Below are 25,759 nucleotides of genomic sequence, written 5' to 3' on the forward strand. Positions count from 1 at the left end.
GCCCCAGCAGCTCCCTGCACACTGGATTCCCAGCCTGATGCAATGTTTGGGTAGAGCTGGCACGCTGGGATTGCACCTTCACCCAGGGAGGGCGAAGGTTCCTCCCTGCACAGAGCTTTGTACTACACCCAGGGGGCTGCTTGGCTGCCATATGGAAGGGCTGAATTTCCCTGGAGATTTTGACGTTCAGCAGCGTGTGGGTGTTAGGAGGCTTTGGGAGGTGGAGGAGGATGGAGTTGGAATAAAGTCCTTTGAATCAGAGCTGTTTTGATCTGCTAGAAACTGGCTGCTGTCAAAGGAGGGGAGAAATCCTCAAGCATGGGACTACTCCAGGATTTTGTGCAGAGGAGAAAGACTCGCAGCAGGAGCTGTTTGAGAATTGGTCCTGGTCTGAGTGGGGTAGAAACCCAAGCGTGGCGAGCATGTGTGGGGTCACTGACCTGCTGCACACACATGCTCAACAGCCATACCTTGAAAATGGAAAGAGACTCTTGGTTCGGTGGGCTCCAACCCAAGGCACGGGCTTGGTGACCTGTGTGATAACAGGAGAGTAAATTCCAAGTGATTCATCCCTCTTCTGATCTCTCTTGAACTCTGACTGCTCGTGTCTGTTGCTGTCAAGTGGCTGCTTCTGTATTTATGAGCGAGGTGGAAACTACTGACCTGCTTTGCCTCCTCTGAAAGGCAAGTGATAGTGCTCTCTGAGATGGCAAGGGTGGTATTTCTGCATGTGCCTGGACTAAATTTAATGTAGGGAACTGAAAAATGTAGATGGTGATGACTGCTGGAAGGGAAAGCGTGTATTTACTGCTCCGTGGCAGTAGATTTATAGACAGATAGTTTGGTTTATAGATAAATATTGTTGCCTCTATTTCTGTAGCCATAAGCAATAGATTTTAAAGCCTAAACTTTGCTATAATCTGGGGACCTTTTTCCATTTTTTTCCCCTATCCCATCTGCCGAATTCTTCGCTGGTGGCTGAAGTTGTCACGTGGCGCCAGGAGAGCCAAGAGAAGTGACGCATCCCGGTATCCCATGGTAACTCTCCTTTTCCTCTGCTTTTAGCTCTTTGCTTTGCTCCCAGACAGAATAACCTGCCTGTGGGATTGCACTCGCTCTGCTCACTCGCAGGTGAAGCTGAGGTTGCAGGGTTTTCACTCCTGAAAACAGTTTGCACTCCGGAAACCAAATGGAAAGGGGAACAAAGAGCACAACAAACCACAAGGCACCAAACAAACACCCGTCCCCACCAAGCCCAGAAATCTCCCAGTTCCCCACCCAAATTTCTCAACATGCAGGGTGGGAGTTTACTCTTTGTTTGCCATTCAGGATATTGAAGCTTGTGTAAGAAGTTTCTGCAAACCACAGGCAGATACCCTGCAAGTGAGGTACAATTCTCACCAAAGCTAAATTTGCAATTCAGGTCTTGCAGTTCACACAGGTTTTGCTCTTGGAAACTTGTTAGGTGAGGCTTGCTTTTTTTTTTTTTTTTTTTTCCTCCACCACCCCCATCAGTTGTTTTTAACCTCTTGTTGCTGTATGCAGTTACTTCCTGCATTTTTGTTAGAAATAGCCTACTTATCCCCCAAGAAAACCTCATGGTTTTACATTCCAATATGCTGATATTTTTTAGAATTCTGATAATTTTTTTGAAAAACGGATAATTTAATTATAGAATCATAAAATGGCTTGGGTTGGAAGGGACCTTAAAGCCCTCTTATCCATCCCTGCCATGAGTAGGGACACCTTCCACCATCCCAGGCTGCTCCATGCCCCAAAGTCCAACCTGGCCTTGGGCACTGCCAGGGATCCAGGGGCAGCCACAGCTGCTCTGGGCACCTGTGCCAGGGCCTGCCCACCCTCCCAGGGAACAATTAACTGATAGCCATTTTCTCCTCCCTGTCTGTAAATCCACTGTAACTTTATTGTATTAAACCAGCCGTGGTATGACTCGCTTAGCCTGAAACTGGGGGCTGCAAATGAAGTAGCTCCTCACCAGGTGTAAGCAGTGAGTAAAGCCCTTGCAGTGAGAGACCCCAAACCTGGTTTTGTATCCTGTTTCCAAACTCTTCTGTGCCTGTTTTCTGTGTGCACTGAAGCACAGCTAAAGCAATGTGTGTCTGGTTTAACTCTGCCCTGCTGATTGGATTTTTGCTTTAGGGCACAGCTTTCACAAACCCAATTTATCCTCAGGGAGGAAGAGGAAAAAAGTGCTTTTGCTCACACATAGTCCCCGTGTAGTGGAGGAGTCGGTGGTGAAGTTTTTCAGTGTGGCAGGATTTGCATTTCTGTTGCCACAGCTACAAGTGAGCTCACAGCATTTCAGCCCCTGCGCCGGGGACGAGCAGGAGTTTTCGGAGTGAAGGCACCAGTGCACCCAGATGGTTCATTCTGGTGTGTCCGAGGGCTGGGGAATCACTTCTGGAATGGGAGAGGATGCCGTGGTGTGCGGGGGAGGAGGCAGAGATGTAGCCTGAGCACTTTGGGGCTGTCTGGATTTGGGGACGAGCTGGAGATGTGTGCTGGAAGAGGCTGCTGAGCTGTCACCTGATGCACAACAACATCCCTGCGGGCACCTGGATGTTGGGAAGTATCCCAGGACTTCATTGATGTGCTTCCTCTGGCGTTGCTCCAAGCAGGTATTTAGTACAAATCTCTCTTCTCCCTTCTGTTCCATTTCAGTTCCAGGCAGTCCATCCTGCTGCCCTGGGTTTGCATGGGGACTGCTGCTGCCTGGGTAAATCCAAACAATAGCCTGCTTGTGGCAGCTGAAAGTGGTGCTGGAAAAAATAAATCCCTCTTCTGTAATTGCAGGAAAAAAACAAGCCTGTGTGCAGCAGGAAGCAACAAGATTCTATTAACTCATACTTTTAATTTTTTTTCCCTGCGTCTTCTGCACAGTCTGTGATGATTTAAGCATAAACTGCTCAGGACAAGTCCTTGGCCTGTTATTTAGTTACTGATCCCTTGTGTGGCAGGGGATTGGGAGGTTACCCAAACCATTCTGCAGTTTTGGGTGCGTGTCACAGGATGGTTACCCTGAATCCAGAGATTTGCCCTTGTAACCATTGTAAATAAGTGTGGAATATTTAATAAGGAGATAATTACCTTAATCTAGGTAAGATTTAAAAACTTTGAGCTGTCTTGATGTCAGGTTTCTTCCTTTTCCCCAACGAAAGCCTGGCTGGCTGATGCCTTTCACCTCCAGGATTGCCTGCTCCTCGTGTAATTTGTGTTTCATAAGCTGCCTGCAATGGCCTTTTCCTGCTGATTCTTACCCTTGGAATGGTTAACAAGAAGCTGTTTCCTCTATGTCATCATATGCAAAGTACTGCTGTGACACAGCTAAAAAGTCTTAGACCTGTGGTGTGAGACAGAGGTCACAGGGACAGCAAAGCTGGAGGTGGGAGAGAACTGTGATATGTGGCCAGCTCAGTTAATCCAGGGATCTGAAACTAAAGGGAAGACTGAATCAGAAGTGTGACATTTTTTCCCCAACAAACAGCTGTAACTTGTCACACAGGTCACTTCACTGGCATCCTGTCTATTGACCTGGGCTCGTTTAAAAATTTCATTATTGCACTTGCTTGGCGCTGTTGAGGTTTTGAATTTCTATGTTTGGAAGTGCTTTTGTATTGATGATGTGCTTAAGGTTTTTTTGCTGTGCTGGAGGCCTTTTTCTGCTGTCACTTGTTATTTTTGGAGCTATGGGTGTGTAGGTTTATGGATTAAAATAAACAAGGAGGGGGAGAACCCACTAAACAAAGCCCAACTGTGAGCTCAGGAATCGAACTGCAACTCTGACACAGAGGGAGGACGAGGATTTAGGGCAGCACAGACACAAAGTGAGGTCTCCAGAGGATGTCTTTGGACAGGCAGGAGGGATGATACCCCCAGAGAACAGTGCATTTTCTGATCTCTAGGTCGAGGGTAGGGGCATCTCCACTTTGTCTTTGTGTGCACTCTGGAATAGACTTGGAATAGGGAAATTCAGCTTGTGTGTGACAAGGAAATGCCAGGTCCCATAGCAGGTGGATCAGGAGATCAAACTGAGGGGCCACTGGCCACCAAAGCTGTAGCAAGGTGCATTTTTCAGCTTATGGGAGTCCCATCCATGTGTGGTGAGCTTGTAGGGTGGACAGGGAAGCTAAACAGCAAAATTATGGATTTGTTACTTGGATTGATGATAAAATGGAAGGAGACTCTGGGCTATAATGCAGTCAGGAGGGCCAGAATTGTGAGATACAGGAATAGTACTTCTCACTGCTTTTTTTGGACAAGGCTGGCCAAGGAATAAAGGTCAGAATTACTGGGGAAAGCCTTTTGGCACCAGCACTCTGCAAGTGAAGTTTATCCCTGCAGGCAGCTGTTCACCCCAGCAGCCCAATTTTGGCTTTTGTTGTTTGGTTGTTTGTTTTCTCTTCTCTTAGTAACCCTCCAAAACACACTGCAGGGTGTCTGGTTGCATCTAAGGGATTACCTTTGTGGGCAGGAGCATAAAGAAGAACAGAGCTGCTGTCCTGGAGAACTGCATTTGTGCTTCTGCCTGGAGATTTTGGGCTAGCTGTGGTCCCTGTGCCACTGTGATGAGTCTCTGCAGGTGACACCAGCTGCACAGTGTCTGGCTGCTCTCACTCTTGTCCAAAATCTCACTCTTGGTCCAAAATCCACAAGGATTTTGTGGTCTGTTCCCCTGGTAGAAACCAAAAAAGTGGGTCTGGGCATGAAAATTATTGTGGAACTGTGGCTGTATCTGGTTTGGATGCATAAAGATGCAATTAAGGCTTGAGAGAAATGTTTTGAACACTTCTGGAGACTTTGGATGGATGAAAGAGCTCTGCAGGATCCAACAGAGCCTGGAGAAGTGCTTACCAGAGTGTATTGGCACAAGGTATCCCTGTGTTCCTTGAGTTCCTTTCACCATGAAAAGGCAAATTAAAAAGGGGTTTCTGCTGCCCAGTGGGTTTTGTGGGGTATTTATATTGGACAGTGTTGTTTCCCATGGGAATCCTTGTCCCTTCCTTTCTAAGAGACTTGTTTTGATCTGACATCGTGGTAGGATTTAATGCTTCCAGTACAAGAAATTAAACAGAGATTTAAAAATAAAAATACCTCCCAAATCTCAGAAAAACTTTTGAACCAGCACAGGCAGGAGAGATCTGTGTGGATTATTTGCTCTGTTGGGTTTTGATCTTGTTTTATTATTGGCCCTAAAAATGTCCAGAGGTAAAAATTAGAATAATAAACATTTACAAGGGATTTTTTTACGGTCAGTTTTCATTTAGCACTGAAAGCCCTGGAAAGCCTGGTCCATTTTGGGATGCTGAAGACAAAGTGAGTTTTTTCCTGTTTTATTTTAGAACTGCATGATGGATGTGGAAGTTTGAATTTTCCTTTATTTAGTAGTGTACCAAAACCAGTCTGTTGCTGTATAAACAAAGGGTCACATTCATAACAGCAAGAGCAACTAAGCAAGGGCAGTGACTTAGAGGGAGAAGATGTTGGTATTGCAAGGGTTTAATGAATAATGGAGGTTTTTTGTGTCAAAATCTTTCTGCATTTGTAACATATTGACCAGACAAAGTCCTGCAGCATTTCTTAGGCAGGAGGGAGAGCTGCTGTGTCCTCTCTGTCACACTGTCCTGTTCCATGGTGTGTTTGGGGAAGGAGCACTGTTCCTTTTGTCACCAGATGAACCATCCTAAACTCTCTTGGGGTTTCTGTTGGGCGAGTCTGGGATGAAAAGACTGGCTGTGCTCTGCTGGTTTCATGGTTGGTCACCATCCTTGCCCTCAGTGTGGGTGTAAGGATGTTCCCTGTGCTTCAGTTCCTGCTTTTTTGATTCAGGGCCACTCCAAAAATACATCTTGGGTATGTAGCTGCTCAGGTGATACCCAGGCTCCAGATCTGCTTCTTTGGGGCAGGATGGAGTCCTGGCTGCCTCTGGATTGATGTGCAAATTCCATATGTAATAATTTCTCTTCACGTGTGTGTGCCTGTGGTTTTATTTCTCTGGTTCCCCGAAACTTTGGCCAATTGTTCCTTTCTCTGCCAGCAGCATCCCAGGATCCTTGGGGTGGATCTCACAGCAATGTGCTGGACATGCAGCATCCCTGATTCCCCCTTGGTTTGCTTTGTTCTGGGTTTCAATGCCACCTATAAGCCCCTGGTACCTTCCAGCTGGGACTCTTGTAGAGGAGCCACTGTCCTCCAGCAGGGTGACACAGAGACAGGGCTGGTGATGCTTGGCTGGCAGTGAGGAGCCCAGTTGGGCTGTAATTAGCAGCCTCTCTTTTCCCTTGCAAGTCCAGAGTAGTTCTTTCTAGTTCTGTGTTTAGTCGCTTCTGCTTTATGAGGTTTAACTCAGTATGAAACAGTAGCTTGTGCTGCCCAAAAATCCTGTATAAATGGGATTTGTTGTGTGCCCTGAGTGCCACAGGGGTAAGGCAACTCCTCTGCCTCCCCAGGAAGAGCTGCTTGGATGGTTGGAGATGCTGGTCTAGTCTTCATGTTCACAGCTGCAGGAATTTTAAAGATGAATCTGTGAGCTGAGGATCTGAGCCCCTGTGCAGATCTTTGCAGGGAATGTCTGTTGTTTTGGGGCTGCCTCTTTGTGCACCTACTCATGGAGTTCCAGAACAATTAGAAGGATCCCTAAAGGCCATCTCACTCCACCCCTGCCATGGCAGGGACACCTTCCACCATCCCAGGCTGCTCCAAGCCCCAAAGTCCAACCTGGCCTTGGGCACTGCCAGGGATCCAGGGGCAGCCACAGCTGCTCTGGGCACCCTGTGCCAGGGCCTGCCCACCCTCACAGGGAACAATTCCTAATACCCAATATCCCATCCATCCCTGCCCTCTGGCACTGGGAAGTCATTCCCTGTGTCCTCTCACTCCAGTTATTGATGCAGAGTCCCTCTCCAGCTCCCCTGTGTCCCTTCAGGCCCTGGAAGGAGCTGTGAGGTCTCCACACAACCTTCTCACAGCCCCAGCTGTGCAGCCTTTCCTCCAGCAGAGCTGCTCCATCCCTCTGCCCATCCTGGTGCCTGCCCTGGGCTCTCTCCAGCAGCTCCAGGTCCCTCCTGTGCTGGGGCAGCTCTGCAGGTGGGGTCTCACCTGAGCACAGGGGGGTTCTGGGGCCCAGCTCTCACCCCCAGCACCCCCAGGTCCTTCTCCAGGGCTGCTCTCAGACACTTCCCTGCCCAACCTTTTGTGTTACACTATAATCCAGCTTGGTAACCACAAGGAGAACAGTCCATAAAACCTTGCCAAGCTCCTGGATGGAACCATGGTATGGCCATAGACCCTACCTGAAAATGCACCTGCTTGGGGCAGGGCCTGGGCCAGCTGAGCTCAGCAGTGCCTTGTAACTGGAGCATCTGGGTTTGGTGACACCCATGGCAAGAAGCCAGAACCGTGCATGGCCTTAAATCCCTGTGAACCAATGCTTGCAGGGAGTCAGTTTAAAACTGCACTGGTGCCTTTTTTCTTTAGCTGTGTGAAGAGACCTCGAGTGCCCTGGCCCCAGCTGTGCCAGCTGCCAGCACAGCAGAGCCCAGCTGGGCTCTCCCTGTCCCTGCTCTGCCCCCAGTGTATTTGCAAAGAGAGGAGAAGGAGGAGGAGGAGGTGTGCTAAACTGAGAACCAGGCAAGGCAAATGCACTGACAGTTACAGAGAAATGTGTTTTACAGGGAGCTTTTGGACAAAAACCTGGATATTGCATGGACTCTTCCCTGTCCCTCCTTTTTAGGGTGAAATATTGATAGATAAGACCAATTCTGTACAATTTTGCTGATTGCTCTCACTTGGCCTCTTTTTGCCAGACCACCTCCAGCTGTGGGAACAGGGAATGTTGGACATTTAAAGAAATTACAACTTTATCTCTTGGCTTTAAAATAAAAAACTTTAGTATTTATGTTGTTTTATACCAGCAAGAAGTTAACTTAGTACCCTGCTAAGTTAATGAAGATTTTGGCTAGTAAGCCTTAATGATATCCATGTCTGACTCTTCTTGCATTGTTATAACAGAGGATAATCATCCTCTGGTTTTTAGAGGTGTAACAGAGCATTTGTGGGGCTGAGGGCTTTTTGAAAGCAGTCATCCCAATGGTGATGTTTGAGAAGAAAAAAAAAGGGCAAAAGGAAAGCAAAACTTAGGGAGAGGGAGACTGTAAGGGATCTTTATGGAATGTGAGTGATGAAACACCTCCTGACTGGTGTGTTGCCAGTCTCTGACCACTGTGTCACATTGAGAAGGCAGAAATGGAGTCAAATCACAGCCAAGGCAAGTGAGAAGGGCTGGGAACTGAATCTCAACCTCAGGAGTGAGACAGGGCCCATGTCAGGTGCTGCTGCTGAGCTGGGCTGTGACCCGTCAGCCTGTGACACTGTGACACTGTGCCTTACACAGGGCTGAGTGTTGTTTCTGAATTCCTGTGGCTCTCACAAATGATATCAGGCTGTGAGAGTGGCTGAAGGCTCCCAGGATCACAGCCCAGATGAACCTGGCATGGATCTCTAGAAGGTCCATGGACCTCTGGAAGGTCACCTTGTCTAGCTGGGTCACCCAGAGCTGCTTGTCCAGGGCCTTTTGCCAGATTCTCTTCATGTCTCTTTCCCACTGAGGAGTGCAGAACTGGGCCCAGCGCTTCAGGAATGGTGTCACCTGTGCTGAGTAGAGGGGAAGGGTCACTCTTGGTGTGTTTTTTTTTGCTGGGAGGGTGTATTTCTGGCTCCTGGGAGCTTGTGGTCAACCAGACCCACAGGTCCTGCTTGGCAGAGCTGTTCCCAGTGTCAGCTCCCAGCTGTGCTGGCTCCTGGGGTTATTTCCCCCCAGGTGGAGGAAGCACTCTGCTTTTCCTTTGAACCTGTGAGACTCCTGTCTGCCCTTTGCTCCAGTCTTTTAGAGTTGATCCAAGTGGCACTGTGACCCTCTGGTGTCCTGGCCACTCACCCCAGTTATTGTGTCACCAGCAAAGTGCTGAGGCACACTCTTTGCATCATCCAGGTCATTAAAAGAGGTTAAATGATTTTGGCTCTCATATCAACCTGTGGGAAGTGTCCTCCAACTGGACTTTGTGGCACAGACCTCTCCCTGCTGGGCCTGCCCATTTGGCCACTTTTCCACCCACCTCCCTGCCCTTCTGGCTGCCCCAGACTTTGCCAGCTCATCTGAGGGTGTGAGAAGAGCCAGTGTTGAAAGTCTTGCCAAAGTCAAGACAGACAGCATCCTCTGCACTCCCTTCATCCACTTAGATTGTTTAATCCTAGGAGGAGGCCAGGCTGGTGAAGCAGGATTTTTTCCCTTCATATGTCCATGCTTTGATCACCCTCTTGTCCTTCAGGTAACTGGAAATGGTTTCCAAAGTTCATCAAGTGTGGCCTCACAGTGACAGCAGCCAGCTCCCTCAGCACCAGGTCCCATGGGATGAGTATGTCCAGCCTCCTGTCCTCTAACCTGATCCTCTTTCACTAAGGAGAAGTCTTCCTTGTCTGGATTTCCCCTTTGGCTCAGGGGCCTGCAGTTCCCAAAGACTGGCCTCGCTGGCACTCTTCACATCCATTGCCAGATGCAATTCCAGATGTGTTTTGGCTCTCTTAGGCCCACCCCTGCCCCATTAGGGTTCCTGAGATTCCTCCTGGATCGCCTGCCCCTGCAGGATCAGTGTTCTGAGATTCCTCCTGGATCACCTGCCCCAGCAGGATCAGTGTTTCCAGATTCCTTCTGGATCACCTGCCCCTGCCCTGCTCTTTGCACTTGGCTCTGCTCAGGAGCTCTGTGCTCCTCCATGGGGGCCTCCTGTCCCCTCAGCTCCATCAGCTGCTTGCTGGGATGTTGTTCAGCCTGGAGGAGGTGATCCATTTACCAACCAGCTCTTTTGGGTCCCTTTCCTCTCCAAGCCCGGGGGGTTCTCCAGGAAAACCCTGCAGATGATGCTTCAGCCCGGCTGTGGTGTCCGAGCCGAGGCTGTGCGTGTGGCTTTAGGAAAAGAAAGGCTTTATTTCTGTCTGATATTCTCCCTCACTTGCGTGTTTCCAGTCTCTCCAGAAGGGCTGTGCTTCTCCCTCCTTCTCCTCTGCCTATTTATATCCGCGGTGACGTTGCAGGAGTGTTTGCTTTGGAAGAAATCTCTCCGTCTGAGCCAAACTGAAAGCAAACCTGCAGGAGAAAGCGTTCCTTTCTTCTCCTGCTGGGGAGAAGGGAGGCCTGGAGAGTCAGAGAAATTATCACCTGGGAAGGACAGGAAGCCTGGCAAGGTAAACGCCTTTTTCTGTTTGACTAATGCACTGACATCCACCCCCAAAACCAGTGAACTTCTCATTCCGAGGGGTGGAGGCGTGAAACTCTGGGGTGGTTTTTAGAGAGGAGCTGTGAAATGAGTTGCTGAAAGCCTCCGGGCGCAGGACAAGGGCTCTTCAATAATCCAGCAAGGCTTGTCTCATCAGCTGCTTGCATGCACGGCTCAGGGGGTGCTGTGGCCCCTCATCAGGTGATGCTCAGCAGCTTTTCCTTCTCCCCCCTGCTCCCCAAATATTGTGGTTGCACTGTGGAAGTGATTTCCTTACAGTAAAACTGAATTTTGCCTCATCTGGAGCTTTCTAAGCCCTTCAGAGCCCTGGCTCTGAAACTTCCCAAGCCTTTCTATTATTATTATGCTCGGGCTGAATCTAAAATAAGGAATTTGGGTGATAGTTTTATAAAAGTATAAACTGAATAGTCTGTATTGTGTTTGTCGTGTAGTTTGCAATATAAGGACATTGTTTAAGGCCAGGTTTTCTGACATCTAAAGCTGCATTTGCTACTTTTTGCTGCTTGTGAACTGTAGAAGACACAGAAAGTAACACTCGAAGGTTTTGAAGTGCTCAGTATGAAGCAGAGCATGTTTGAGCCCTGTTTTATTGCAGAAGTGCCAAACCCTCAGCAAATATAACAGTTCAGCATAAATAAACAGCCAAGAAAGCGAGTCTGCCTCTAGAAAGTTGAAGCATTTACCTTTACCATTTTACTCCCTATTAGATATTTTTAACTCCCAACCAAACTGCATTTTTGTGACCTGTAATTGCAGGGGTAAAACCTCTGACAGTGATTTTTAGGAAACACAACAGACAGTGGAAGTTCTGTGGAGATGATCTGGATTGGAGCTCTTTGGTGTGGATGGAGGAGAAACGGAGCTATTCTTGCTCTAGGAAATTGTGGATGCAGCACAATAGTACCCAAGTGAGGTCAGCCTTTGGGACTAATTACAGATCCTTAAAAAATACCAGAGGTTTCTTTGACTGAGAGCATGGCAGGGATGGTGGTGTTCCCAGTCTGAGATACACACCTATCCTATATAACTCCTGTGGAATCAGCTCTGTGACAACCTTGGGTCATCCACTGGGAATAGCCAGGAGGCAGCAGGCTATTACAGAATCACTGAATCCCAGGATGGTTTGGGTTGGAAGGGACCTTAAAGCCCATCCAGTGCCACCCCTGCCATGGCAGGGACACCTTCCACCATCCCAGACTGCTCCAAACCCTGTCCAGCCTGGCCTTGGACACTTCCAGGGATCCAGGGGCAGCCACAGCTGCTCTGGGCACCCTGTGCCAGGGCCTGCCCACCCTGCCAGGGAACAATTCCTAATTCCCAATATCCCATCCATCCCTGCCCTCTGGCAGTAGAAGCCATTCCCTGTGTCCCGTCCCTCCATCCCTTGTCCCCAGTCCCTCTCCAGCTCTCCTGGAGCCCCTTTAGGCTCTGAGCTCTCCCTGGAGCCTTCTCCTCTCCAGGTGAGCACCCCCAGCTCTCCCAGCCTGGCTCCAGAGCAGAGGGGCTCCAGCCCTGGAGCATTTCCATGGCCTCCTCTGGACTGGCTCCAGCAGCTCCAGGACCTCTGCTGTCGGTATCAAGCAGTGTGAATCCCCTTGTCTGTGCTCCTGGAAGGGGGTTTTTGGTGTTTTGGGGTTTGAAAACACAAACATAATCTGTGTGTTGTGACTGGTGTCAAGGACAGAAACACGAGTGCCAGCACAGTAAATGCCAGCCAAAACATGCATGATGAATGCCAGGGGAAAGGTATTTGGCCATGGCTTGATTTAGCTGCTCTGAGTATGCTGCAGCGTAATATGTTTGTGTTGGATATGTAAGTTTAGTTTAATTAGTGTGTGATTATGGGGATTTTTGAAGGAGTTTTGAATGAGTTAGAGATGGGACTTTGGAGTTGGTTTTGATTATGTGGGTTTATTTTTTATCTTTTTATAGGTAGGAAGGGTGAGTTTGGTTCATATTGCTACAGTATGGTTTAGAAGGTCACAAGACTTTTAGTTACAAGACTTTTAACAGCGTTATTTACTAGTAAAACACTGCTAGTAAGGATATTTATTTTTTTGACTTAATTTTTAAATATTTGGCTTTATGTTATTGTGTAAGTTTTTTAGTTAATTATTTTATAACACACATGGCTCTCCCCTCCATGGGCCGGGTAGGGGAGAGGCTGCACTGCATGCTGACTGGAACCAAAGAGAGCGAGTTCTCCTGGGAATTCTGCTTTTAACCCCTCTGTGTTCTCAGAGGCGTGTCCACCTTCAATTGGTCAATATCCAAACTGACCTCTTCCTTCCGAGAAAAATTCTTTTTCCGTGTCAAACCACGACACAGGTGCTTGTAGAAAAGTGTCCCTGTAAGAAATACGAGTTGGGATTTCATTGAATGTGGATTTTTTTTAGGACATATTCCAGAAAGCAGAATTTTTGTGGTCCTGGTAGAAGGACCAACCTATTGTTTTTCATGCTTACACAGAGCTTATGCTTGAGCATCTTTTAAGAATAAATTGGACTGGAGGTCAAGGTCATAAAAATAAGGTCTAGCTGGCCTAATTTTTATTGCTTTTGATCATTGGTGGAGATAAAAGTACAATTAGATTTTATCTGAGTGCCACCAAAAGCAGCCTTTGCTTGTGATGGCATTGCTGCCTATTCCCTTTTTTGTAGGATGAGGTAAGGGAACATTTAAACACACTTCCCCTGTAAACCTTTTAAGCCTTTGAGATTAATGGCTCTGGCTTCCTGGGCATAATCTGTTCTTTCCAGCTCTTAATTAAGGTCATCCTTAGAACCCAGGTGAACCTGTGGCCAGGGAAGTCACAAGAAGGAGGATGAGAGCTGGAATGATGGAATTGCACAGCTCACCTGTGTGTAGAGCCCTGACACAGGATACTGGGAATACAACACCGTGCACCCTCACAAACAGCTCCTTATCGCTCCTGGTGAGATGTTCCCTTTGCCCTTGGGGCAGAGGAAGTGTGTATTTGAATATTAATCCCCATCATGCTTATTAATGACAAAGCTATTGGATAGGTGGAGGTGTCAGGGCCGTTTAACCTTTGGATATTGGCTGCCAGCTCTGTAGGGAAAAGGGAAGTGGAGGCTGGGATGAATTGGTGATGGATGTTTTATGCTCAGACTCCTGGAGTGGAGTGTGTCTGTCAGTCTTCTGCTGCCTGGCTGGGAGGGAGATGCTCCTGGCAGGAGCAGCAGGTGTGGGTCGGGTGTTTGGGATAACAGACAGACATCTCGCTGAAGAGCCCCAGGGAGTGGATTTCTCACTGCCTCCTGCTCAGTGTGGCTGCAAGAAAACACTCAGGATGTGGAGAAAGGGTTGATCTATTTTTAACAGGAAAAAGCCCCCTCCACACCCATGAGCCCTGCTGTTGAACCTTAGCACCAAATATCATCCTGTATTAACTCTTGCTTTGTTTTTGGGGTTGTTGGCTGGCTTTAGTTTTAGTTGGTTGGGGTTTGTTGTTTTGAAATGTTTATTTTGCTTGATGTGTCTAAGGGCTTAAAGAAGGCAGAACATCTGGTAGTTCCAAACTGCTGGTATACAAACCACAGCCCTCATCCCAAGGTGTGGGGCAAACAGCAAACTCTTTAGATGGAAAAATCAGTGGGACACCAATCTGTGTCCCATTACACTATTTGGTGAGGAAACTATCTGTAACAGAGGCCTTTGGGTTGAAATTTTGGGTTTGAAAGACACAAAAGCAGATTGGAATTTTGAGGTGGTGACTTTTTTAACCGGAGGTTTTTAGCACACCTGGGTGATGAGACTTCTGGGAGAGCAGAATGAGTGGATCAGGGAATTAGGAGTGGCACTTCCCAAGCTGGAAGTGCTTTAGCTGGATGTGGCATGCACACGTGGGAATGATACCCTGCCCTGTGAAAAATGTCCTTATAGTTGAGTGGAGGGTTTGAAAAGGCCTTCTTGTTTCTATTTTTCTCTTTTATAGAAAGCTTCACTCTCCCAGGCTCAAAAGGGACCTCAGTGGTATTAAATTCTTGCTTTGACCTGGGTATGTGATTGCACATGCCCTGGATGGAATTGCCATTCCAGAGGGTTTTCCCTTGAGAGGTGCTGGGTGTTTGGCTCTGCAGAGCCATCCCTGGGACAGTCCATGTGTTTCTCCAAGGATCTAAAGGTCAACCATGACCTTGAATCGAAAAGAACAGAAGGCTGGGCACCTGGGAAGCACACATGATGAGCAGAATGAGGATTTTAGCCATTTAGATTAGATGAGAACTCCAGGAGCTGCTTGGATGCTGAGTGGGACAGAGTGAGGACGCTTCACTGGTGGACCTTCAGGGGTTTGGGATCCCACTGCTGCTCCTGCCATCCCCTTTAGAGTTACATGTGTGCTCAAGGAGGGTGTGTGATCCCTCAGGGCTGTCCCAGGGGGTGCAGCCCCATGTCTGGGGGTTTGTAGGGAGGCCCTGGATCAGCTCAGCTAGGCACAGCATCCCGGCTTGCAGAACTGCTGCGAGGGCAAAGGACACCCACATGGCCAAACACAGCAGCACGAGGTGTTTCTTAACTCCCTGCTCAACCAGGAACAGGAGGAGCTTCCAGCTGGTTTTCCAGAGGATCCTGGTTTGCTGCCAGGGTTTAAAATACACCTTCGCTCTTGCATTCGTGCTGGAGCACATGGTGCTGAAACTGGAGGAATTCTGCTGAGGGAACTCAGTTCAACTTGCAGGCAAGGCTGAGCTTTTTATAGGGAGACAGGGAGAAGAGTGGTTTCCTGCGGACGTTGCTCTGTGAGTCACAGTTACATGACACAGCATTCCTCCGGGAAAATTAATTGCTGGAACTGATGAGCACATCAGGCTCTGGAATCTCCCTTTGTGTCAGCAAACACACTTAAGCATTTCACCTGGTGCTTCTGGAAGTTGTTCTGATAGGACTTCAGAGATTTTAAATGAAGCTGTTTCATATTTTTTAGTTTCTTTCAGAACCCCATTAATGTAAATATTTTTAGTTTCAAAAGCAACTGTCCATTAACAGTGTTCCACATAAGAAGTTATAATGGCTATTAATGCTGTAACACAGATGAAATAATAATTATTATTTAATTACATATGTAATAATCAAGTTTCACATTACTTCTCTAAGTGTTTTAATGCTAACAAAGGTCAGAGTAGCTTTATAATGCTCCTGTAGCACATTTTTTCTGATGTGTCACTGACCAGGACAAGTTACTTGAACGGACAGACAAAAAAAAAATACTTTGAAGGTTTTTTGGGATACATGGGGTGGATGTATAGATTTAAATTGCTGGTATGAAGCCCTTTGAACACATAACACAGCCACAGTGCTGGGCTGGCTCTGCTGAGGAACCTCCAGGGCTGTTCCAGTTCTGGGTCCCCAGTCCCATGGAGGGGCTGGAGCGTGGCCAGGGAAGGGAAGGGAGCTGGGGAAGGGGCTGGAGCCCCAGGAGCGGCTGAGGGAGCTGGGAAGGGGCTCAGCCTGGAGAAAAGGAGGCTCAGGGGGGACCTTGTGGCTCTGCACAGCTCCTGCCAGGAGGGGACAGCCAGGGCGGGTCGGGCTCTGCTGCCAGGGAACAGGGACAGGACAAGGGGAAACGGCCTCAAGCTGTGCCAGGGGAGGCTCAGCTTGGACAGCAGCAGGAATTTCTCCATGGAAAGGGTGCTCAGGCCTTGGCAGGGGCTGCCCAGGGAGCTTTGGAGTGCCCATCCCTGGAGGTGTCCCAGGAAGGACTGGAGGTGGCACTCAGTGCTCTGGGCACTGGGCACAGCTGGGACTCCATGGGCTGGCAGGGATTTTCCAGCCTCAGGGACCCTGGCATTGTGAGCAGTTTTTTCTTACTTACCCGAGACTTTCGTTGCCACCCTCCGTGCTGGATTTCATCTGCTAATACACAATTCTTTTCTGATGGGTAGGGTAAAAGGGGGCTCAACATAATCTGACTGTTTCTGATGTTTAGGCAGAGGAAGGCCTTTCCCCAGGCCTTTGAAAGGACATTCCAAATGCATGTGGCTCTTGAATGATCAACACACATCAGCACTGGAGCTCGGTAGCAGCCCTTTCTCCTCAGTGCCAGCAGTTAACCTCAAATATGGTTTTTGTCACATTGCTCATGTTCTGGTGGGAAAGAAGCAACATCTCTGTGGCCATCTCTGTTCTTCAGGCGTTTTTCAGGCGACTGTCACTCTCCTGTTGAAGCAGGAGGGGTGAAGGTAGAGGTGAAACAGCAACAGCCACTGAACTGAGGGCAGCAGTCCCAGATACTCAATCCTATAGAAAGAAAATTATGTCATCAGCTCAGGCTGTCCTCTCTTTCAGCCCTTAGGCTAAATATGTCCTGGCTGGACTGTGTAGGAGAAAAAAAAAACAAAAAAAACCCCACCTCTTCTTTGCACATCCAGTGGGAGAGTTCATAGTGTTTCTTTTTATTTGTTTAGGACTTTACAGGGTGTTATGTTCTATCTGTCTGGACACATGCAGTATTTAAATGCACCATGGTTAAAAAAGTGTTCTCAAAGCACACCTTTAATTACCTGTAATACTTGTCCAACTGTCTTCTCTTCTCCCTTCTGGCCCCACCTGCCTCGTGGGAACACAGGGCTGGCTTTGTTACGTGCCTTGAGGTCACTGAACTCACACAGGCCTGGATCATGGGGGAAAAAATATTGCCATGATAAGATCTGCTGGAGGAGCACAAGAGCATTTCTGTCAAATATGAAGGCATTTATTGTCTGGAGGGAGTTACTGAGTTGGCCTCTGGCCTCGCCAGGTGACTTCTGCTGTCCTGGGAGGTGTGTGAGGGCCCAAAGTAGACATGAGTGTTGTCAGCATAACAAGGAGTCCTTGGCCTGTGGCATCTTCTAATTGAGCTATAGATTCCTTATGTATATTCTCAGTGGGAGGGATTTACAGGATTGGTACCGACTGAATTACGTCTAAGGAATCTTTAGGTGATGAGCAATTACTGTCTTCACCCCAGAATCCCTGCTGGAAAGGGGAGCCAGGCTGGGCAGGTGACATCTGTTGAGTGTTACAGAGTCCAGTTATTAAAAACTGCTGGGAAAAAGTACAGAGCTCACTGGTTTCTCATTCCACATCTCCTCAAATTTTAAATAAAATTAGCTGACTTGGGCTTGACCATGGGCTGTTTTTATGTGTGTAAACTTTGTGGAGGAGCTGATGGTGAGCACATTGTTCTACTGGATACTTGGCTGTCTCCATGTGTTAGGAACAAGCACTTCTGGGCCATGTTCAGAGGCGTGGATCTATTAAAAAACCCCAAAGCAGCTAGCTACTCCTTTAAAATACTTGTTTTCTGTATGATAGGATGAGTGTGGAAGGATTTCTGTGTGCAGCTTCTGAAAGTTCTTTTTCCACCCTGTGCTTCTTCGATGTGGCTCTGCAGATTCCTCGGTATTCCTGGCAACAGGCTCCCTCTCTTGGGATGGAGCTCAGAAAACTTGATGCTGCTATTTGTTACTGCCGGTGCCTATTTTTCACTTTCCATATTATTTCATCTGTGGAGTGGAAGCAGGCTGCTTCCTGCGCCTCTGACTTCACTCCTGGACAGTGTCTCTGTTGGCTGCAGCAGGCAGCGGACTGGGGAGAGTCCGTGCTGTGCTGGAGAACTCTGCCAGCGCTGCTCATCCCGTCAGTGTTCCCAACATGACTCAGCCTGCTTTGTGTTGTGGTTTTGTACCGAATTACAGCAACTCCCCGCTGGCCCAAGGCAGCAGCCAGCAGGCATCCTCTGGGATGCTTTCACCAGCCTTTCCCCGTGTCCTGTGTGCTCCCAGCCCTTGCTGTGCCCTTTGGGACACAGGCTGGATGCCAGCCTCGGGGGCTGCTGATGCTGCCTGCCCAGCACTCTGCTGCTGGTGGCAGCAGTGGGGTGGAGCCAAAAAATTCATGGAAAGCTCGGCGAGTTGGTTGTTTTGCTTCGTATTAGTGTGGTGGAACACGACTTTTCTTTGTGGTGGATGGGTTTTTTTTATTTGTAGGGTAGGACTTAACATATCTACTGGAAAAAGGAATCCTTCCTCCCTTTCAGCTTTCAAAAGTGACACTTGATGAAAGCGTTCCACGGATACGGGGGGAATCAGACTGCACCTCGGTGATGTCCGCATTTCCCGGTGCGTTTGGTAGAGCAGCAGTGCCGGGAGCTGTTGCACCGCCGGGGCCGGGCTGGCACTCCCGGCCTCCTCCTCCTCCTCCTCCTCCTCCTCCTCTTCCTCCTCCTCCTCCTCCTCCTCCTCCTCCTCCTCCTCCCGCAGCTCTCCTGTGGCGGGCGCTCCGCTCCGTCCCCTCCTCTCCCGGCGCTGACGCACTGGCGCTCCCGCGGAAGGAGCCGCTCCGTCCCCTCTGGATCTGCGCTCACCTCTCCGCATTTCCCCCCGCAGACGCTTCCCGCAGCTGGGAGAGGAGCCCTGAGGAAGCGCAGCCCGGGGGAAATCGAAAGGCAACTTTGAAGGCCGAGGAGGTCGGGGCTCGGCGCTCCGGGAGTGGCCGCGCCGCCACCGCCACCGCGTCCCCGTCCTGTGCGGGAGCGGCGCGGCTGCCTGCAGCTGCCAGAGGAACAGCCGCCTTTTCTGCTGCTCTCTGCCGCCTCGTTTCCCGCAGTGAGTAGCTTTCCCCTCCACATTGTCCCGTTTGGGTGTAAAGCAGTGTTTGGCTGCTGCTGGACAGCCGGGGGCTGCGTTTGGGGAGCCACAGAGGGGCTTGGGTACAGTCATGTCTACAGCACAGCTCTGGGGAGTTGGTTTCTTTTTCCTTGAGTGACTTTTTTGAAAGCGGCGCTTAAACTTGTGGTTACTTTGTTGTTTGCTGCTTGGTTTTAGTCTTGGCTTTTAGTTTAGCTTGGTGTCTTTCTTATTAGAACCGAGCCAGGTTTCCAACATGCGGGACAGCAGTGACCTGCCGGTGGCTTGTCCTCCAGATTGTGTCAGGGTTGTGTTTCCATCAGGCAGCTTCATCTCCTGCTGGGGCACGGAATCTCCCCCTGGTATCTGGGTTTGTAGGTTTGTTTGCGGCACACCTGTGGGAGATAACTGGAGTTCCACAGCCTGGCAGCGGTGTTGCCTGCACAAACTGACAGCCAGGGACAATCTGCTGTCCCCTTTGGCACCTCGGGCAGATCTCCCCACTCCTGTCCTGCCCCTTGACTGCTGCCAGATATCCCCAGGGCAGTTGCTTGCAGTGTTTGTATGAAGGAGCAGGAGCAAGAAGATGTTTTATACTTTCTGTGATGTCCTAAAGCGGCTGTACCTGTGCCATGTCTGTGTCTGTCACGGTGTCACCGCTGCCCCACGATGTGAACACAGCTGCGGTTGTACAGCAGGGTGGCCCTGGGTTTGGAGAACAGTCCTTGAGTCACTGAGGGAGCACAGATCCTCTCGGAGGGCACTGGGGGAACAGAACTTTATCCGTGAGCTGTGGAGTCTTTCCAGGGGCTGTGATCCTATTTCTGCATTTTGGGCACAGCCGCCTTTTCTGCTCATCCTAAACCTCTTTGGAACTCAATGCTTTAATCTGGAAGCTTTATAATAGATTTAGAGCAATGAGTCAAGGGTTTTTTCTTTTCTTCTGGGGAAGAAACTAAACCAAACTGCCTGCAGTGGCTCATCCGTGTGTGTTTTTGATACATATATTTGTGTATATGAACACACAAGCGTACACACAGAGAAGAGCTACTCCAGGCGTTGGTTTTTAGGCTGTGTGTGTAAAGATGGGCATGTGTGTCTATAAAAAATGTGGTTTTACAGCAGGATGGTGTGAGCACACTGAGAGGAGCATTAATTTCTTCCTGCTCTGTCAAGTAACACCCTGCCTTCTTCATTTGCCAGTTGATTTGGTTATGCAGACAAAGGCAGGAAAACAGACCATAACAAAACCACTCTTATCTAATCTGCTTAACAGCACTGTCAGGTAAATCATTAACCCACAGGCCTGGTGCCTGTAAAAGATGCTAAAGAGGTTTTCTGCCCCGGAAACTCCCCTTTTCCAGAAGGTAAGAAATGAAATTACTTGCAGATCTTGGTTTCACACGTGGGTGTTTGCTGCTGCCGTGGTTTCTGTGCCTGTTAACAAAGTGCTGTAGTCCAGTGGATTAATGATGGGAGAGGACCTGCACACCCTGCGGTCTTTTTCCTAAGAGAGCAGCTCCAGCTAAGGCAGAGGGAAACACAGCATTTACTTACTTGTAAACACTGTCATTCATTAATGAAATTTAATTTCACGTGGGTTTATGGAGTGTTTTGCTCAGCAGCTTCGTTTCCTGGCATCCTGTGATTCAAATCCGTTTGAGCTGGGAAGATTTGCTGTGGGTCTTGCTATGCTTAATTCCGCACCAGGCTTCTGTTTTGGTTGACTTTTGTTTCTGTAGGCATGCAAGTGATGGGTTTCTCTGAAGCATTAATACTTAGAGTCTGTACAGTCCTGTCTGCAGTCGCTTTACGTTTTGATCGATCGTGTTGGCAGCGAGTCTGTTTTGTGTGAGTAACTTAGAGCGTGGAAAATCTGTAGCGCATGGACAATAGCAGAAGTAGCTCCATTTGTGATGTTTGCAGACGTTGCCTGAACAAAAGAAAAAGGGTTCAAGCAGGGCTTAAGCTGTTCTAGCTGCCCATGTCCAAGAGCATGACTCAAAACTTCCAGCTAAACTCCTCTGAGCTCCCTGAGTTGGTGTTGGAGTTGTGCCTTTCCCCCCACTAAGCCGAGTCTGTTTGAAGTGCCAGACTCTCAGCCTGGCTGTCTTCTGCTAAAGGTCTGCCTAGTCCTACCAGGGCACTTTCAGGAGTCTCCAGGATCAGAAAAAGGGTCCAGTTGGAGGGCACAGCTCAGAAAGCTGGACCTCACTTTCAGTGCTAGCCCATGCCCCAAGTGCTGTGTGCCCAAGTTTGGCACGGCTCAGCGCCCTGCACAGCCTGTGCTCTGCGTGCCCAGCTTTCCAGCTGCCTGGAAAAGCTCCAAACTGCTGCTCAGGAAAGTGCCCTTTTTGCTTGGTTAACTTTACAGCCTGGCTGCACATTAGCTTTTTAAAGCTGAGCTTTTTAAAGCTGCTCTCCCATGTGAGGAGAGAATTCAGGGGTTGCTGTGTGTCTGACACCCGACACCAAGTGCCTGCGGGAGGAGATACCCAAACCTGGAGCAGAAGGTGACTCCAGACCTTTCCCCAGGAGGTTTGAGCTTGTGGAAGGAGTTCTCTGTGCTGGGGACACCCCAGCGAGTGTTCCCAAGTGCTGTGTCAGGTGGTGATACTGCCTTGTAGAGGGCAGGGTGGTTCCTCCTCCCTGTCCTGCAGGATCACAGTGCAGGAGCAGATCCATGCTCTGCATCCTTGCTGGAGCCTTCCTCTTTTGAGTTTTTAGGGACAAGAGGTGCTGATGAGATCTCAGCCAGTTGAGGTGAGCCACGGGCCTTTGGGGTAACCAGGTTGCCACACTCTGTGTGCAGTCAGAGCTATTGTGGCCACAAGGGACAAGGAGAAAGGAGCACACCTTGGGAGTGTCCCTTGTGCCCTGTCCTCTGGCCTGAGGATGGTTTTTTTTGCCAGGAAAATTGCCCTGATGGAGCACTCTGTTGTCTCCAGCTGCTTTCTGCAGCTGTCTGCATGGCAGAGGAGGTGGGGGGAATGACTCTGGTTAAAAATAGAAAGGCGGATTAGGAAATGTGAGGTATGGTTTCAACATCCAGCAGGGCTGCTCTCACAACTCGCTGCTGCCACCGAAAGGGGAAGGACTTGCTCGTGCTCCTTGCCTGCAGAAAACCAGGAAAAGAGCAGGTTTTCCTGCAGAAAACCAGGAAAAGATCAGGTTTCCGCCGTGGAATGACCCAGGCACAGAAGAGGAGGAGGGGGATGCCTCTGAGAAAAGCTTGTTGAGCTCTGCTGGCACAGGTGACACAGTCCCAGGTGTGCAGGCACTGGAATTCAGGTGAAGGCTGGGTTTAAACTCATCTGGGTTAGTCTGCCCAAGTTAAGGACAAAGATTTAAGGAGATTTACTCTGCTTTTTGAATTGTTCTTATTCTCCTGTTTTATGAGGAGAGTTCTACTTGGGGGGGAAAGAAAAGCAAAACAAAAAAATACTGAGGGTGTGATTTCACTGAATGAGAGTGTGTAATATGACACTCTCAGAAGAGACTTTATTTTGCAATAAGTGTGTGAAGTGTCAGGAGAAAGAGTCAACAGACAAGCCAAGGGGAACTAACGAGCTTTGGAAACCATGGACTTTCAAAGTGCTGCTTTTAGGAAGTGTTCACTGTACAGTGTTTGTCACCAGCCTTCAGTGTTTATCACTGTTCCTTGTGGTTATCACTGGTCCTTTTGATATATTTTTTGTTGTCTTTCCTTAAACAACTGAATTTCTAAAATCCAGTTAGGAAAACCATTATTTTCTTTGTGAAGAGTTTGTTTCCTGCTTTTTTTTTTTTTTTTTTTTGTCTTTGGTTTTGGGGGTTTGAGTTTATTTTTATTTGCTTTCTTTAACTTTTTTAAAACTCTTTATCAGCCTTTAGAACAGTTTGAGTTCTCCTGCTGCTCTTTGGTTCAACTCCTGTTGTAGCACTCCCAGCCACACACTGAGAAACAGTGACCCATTCTGTACAGTGTTGAGAAAGAAATATCCAGGGCATTTCAGATATCCTGGATATCCCTCCTGGACAGATTCTAGAACCCAGGATGCATCCTGTACCAAGCATTCCCTGCAAAGGACTTGGTGAAGGGACTGCTGCAGTTATTTATTGCAGCTGAAGAATGTTTATCTAATACTTAGTTCAGAAAACCTGTCACATTTCCTGGGCAGATACTTTGAAGACAAACAGCATTTATTCATTTTGAGAAGCCGTGAAAACAAGGTAGAATTCATTATCAAGTCAGAGTTTACCCTTACCTGGAATTGTTCTACCTTTTAAAAAAGTGAATTTAAGAATTGAAGTTACACTTCAATCTCTGAAAAAGAATGTTGAAGACAAGCAGGTATTTTTACTCAGTTAAGTTTCATAACACTTCAGCATGATTTCTCAGGAATTACTGGGCTGCTTTTCATAACCAGGAGTAAAACTTCATTGGTCTCAGTGATAGATATAACACTGTTTTCTTGTAAATTTAAAAGATTACTTCAGCAGTCAAGCAGGTATTTCATCACTAAGAATATGGATGCCATAATACTTGATTTATTTTTTAAAACAATGAAACTGAGCACATCTGACTCCAGTTTATTTGTATTGGAGAAGCTGATGCTTTGGGATTTTTGAATATTAACATCAAGGATAAGAAGGATTTAGTTGGAAGACCACCAGCAAGTGAGTTTTGGTGCAACTTTGATTTCAGTTTCTTCATCCTCCCACCCTTCTGGGTTTTTTCCATATTATTTCTAACTCCTTTGGTGTTTTGAAAATTCCCCTTTTCATCTCAGCCACCTACTTTGCTCTGGGGACTTTGATTTGTCTGTTCTAAACCAGTCACACCCCACCTAAATCCTGGCATTGTTCAGCTCTCTCAGTGTGTTTGGACTGAGGTTTAACTGAGGTTAAAGCCGCAAAGAACAACCCCACCAACAGCACAGGCTGGGGAGGAGCTGCTGGAGCAGCTCTGTGGGGAGGGACATGGGGGACACCGAGCTGTCCCCGGGCCAGCAGAGGCTCCCGGGGGACACCGAGCTGTCCCCGGGCCAGCAGAGGCTCCCGGGCCAAGGAGGGCAATGGGAGCTGGGGCAGCAGAGGAGCTCTGGCAGCAGGTCAGGGAGGGATCCTGGCCCTGGGGCAGCCCTGGAGGCACCTCTGGGTGCTGTGTCCAGCTCTGGAGCCTCAGCACAGCAGGGCCAGGAGCTGCTGGAGCTGAGCAAGGGCCTGGAGCATCTGGGTGCCCAGGAAAGGCTGAGGGAGCTGGGGCTGCTCAGGCTGGAGAGGAGCCCCAGCTGAGAGGGGCCCTCAGGCCGGGCTGTCCCTGTGTGCAGGGAGGGGCAGAGCAGGGCCCAGGCTCTGCTCCGGGGCCCAGCAATGGCACCAGAGCCACGGGCAGGGCCTGAGCCCAGCAATTCCCCCTGCACAGGAGGCACAACTTCTTCCCTGGGCAGTGCCAGCCCTGAGCACATTGTGCACAGAGCCTGGGGGCTCTCCTCCCTGGGGCTGGGGCAGAGCTGTGTGCACACAATGCTGTGCCCTGGGCTCTGGGATGGCCCTGCTGGAGCAGGGACGTGCCACCAGCTGCCCACTCGGCTCTTCAGCCTCAGCCTTTTTGTGACTCTGTGATCTCACCTGGGCAAACCTTGAGAAGCTTTATTTTGTGTTAATACAGTTGCAGAGAGAGAGGGAACAGAGGTTTCAGGTTGTGAGGGGATCTCTAGTTCGGGTGGAGTTATGAAAAAGGATATTGCAAAAGCCAAATGAGAAATGAAAGCAGCTTTCTGCTGTGTTTGCCTTCACAGATCTTGCAGTTTCTGGGAACAGAAGTGGTGCAACTGTTTGCTGGGAATGGGATTTTAGAGGAGGGAAGAAGTCCTTCCTGGGAGCTGAGAGTGAAGCCTCACGGCCCAGAACAGTTTTCCCCTGGTTTAATTTCTGAGCTACTAAATTTACATCGGCACCTCTCTCCCAAACCACATATAGTCTAACAATATAACTGTTTAGCACAGGGACTGTTTGCAAACATTTTTCTCTGTGTTTGGTGGCCTGGCTTTTATCAGATGTGAAGGGAAAGGTGGGAAAAGAATTGATCTGGTAATTCTGGGTTATTTAAGCTAAGAGCAGTGGGTTACTGGTTTGGATTTATCTGGGAGAAAAGTGAGCCGGGCTCAGACTTTTGTTAATGTTTAATGTTGTGTAACGTTCTGCCCAGGCATAATTGAGCCATCAGGGCAGGAGTGATCCCGTTGGAGGGGTTTATTGTGAGTGATTACAGAGCCTGCTGTGGCTTTCATTTCATTGCAGCCTGAGCTCATTGATGAACAGGGTCATCATTTATTTACAGTTCTTGGGATCCTTTCACACTGATTCTCCTTCTTTTGGGTGGGGAGGAGGATGAGGAGACACCACAAAGTTGTCTAAAATACTCTGCCCTTTCTCTCTGATGGTGGTTTGGCATTTTTCTCGTTTTAGCAGCCTCTCTGCTTTCTCCTGATCCTGGTGATTTTTCATCTGGATTGTGCCACTGGGCTGGAAAGGGTCTGACATGTGGGGCTGGGAGAAGCCTCAAAGGATGGAGGAAAGGAGAGAAGGAAGAACAGACTCTACCGAGATGGAAAGGAAAATAAGGAAGAAAAAAGCCAAAGAGCACAAACACCCCTGCTGGTTCTTGTCTAGGTCTCAGTTTGAGATGAATGCTCCTGATTTTTCTTTGTGATTTCCCTGATTTTGTGAGATTCCTGCATAATACAGTTTGCCTCCATGCTCTGCCATGCAGAGAGGGAGTCCTGCCTAAAAAGTATCTTTGAAAACAGGTGAGCAGAAGCTGCAAAGAGCAGC

The 25,759-nt window shown here is 48.7% G+C and overlaps 1 protein-coding gene across 8 annotated transcripts in view; it reads left to right on the top strand.

Annotated features, from left to right (window-relative positions):
• SGMS1 (sphingomyelin synthase 1) overlaps nt 1-25,759 on the top strand; it is an 89,256-nt gene that overhangs the window by 35,288 nt on the left and 28,209 nt on the right. For 2 of the 8 annotated variants that reach the window (XM_030275739.4, XM_072930866.1), the window contains one exon: nt 18,701-18,919. The exons of 2 other annotated variants lie outside the window; for them this stretch is intronic. The gene's annotated coding sequence lies outside the window, so the exon portion shown is untranslated. Of the gene's footprint in view, nt 1-2,319; nt 2,640-10,101; nt 10,258-18,600; nt 18,920-25,759 lie in introns of those variants that run through there. 4 more of the 8 variants (XM_030275742.4, XM_030275743.4, XM_041716997.2 and 1 more) reach the window with 4 other exon arrangements.

This window comes from Taeniopygia guttata, chromosome 6, assembly GCF_048771995.1.
Source record: "Taeniopygia guttata chromosome 6, bTaeGut7.mat, whole genome shotgun sequence".
NCBI classification, from domain to species: Eukaryota; Metazoa; Chordata; class Aves; order Passeriformes; family Estrildidae; genus Taeniopygia; species Taeniopygia guttata.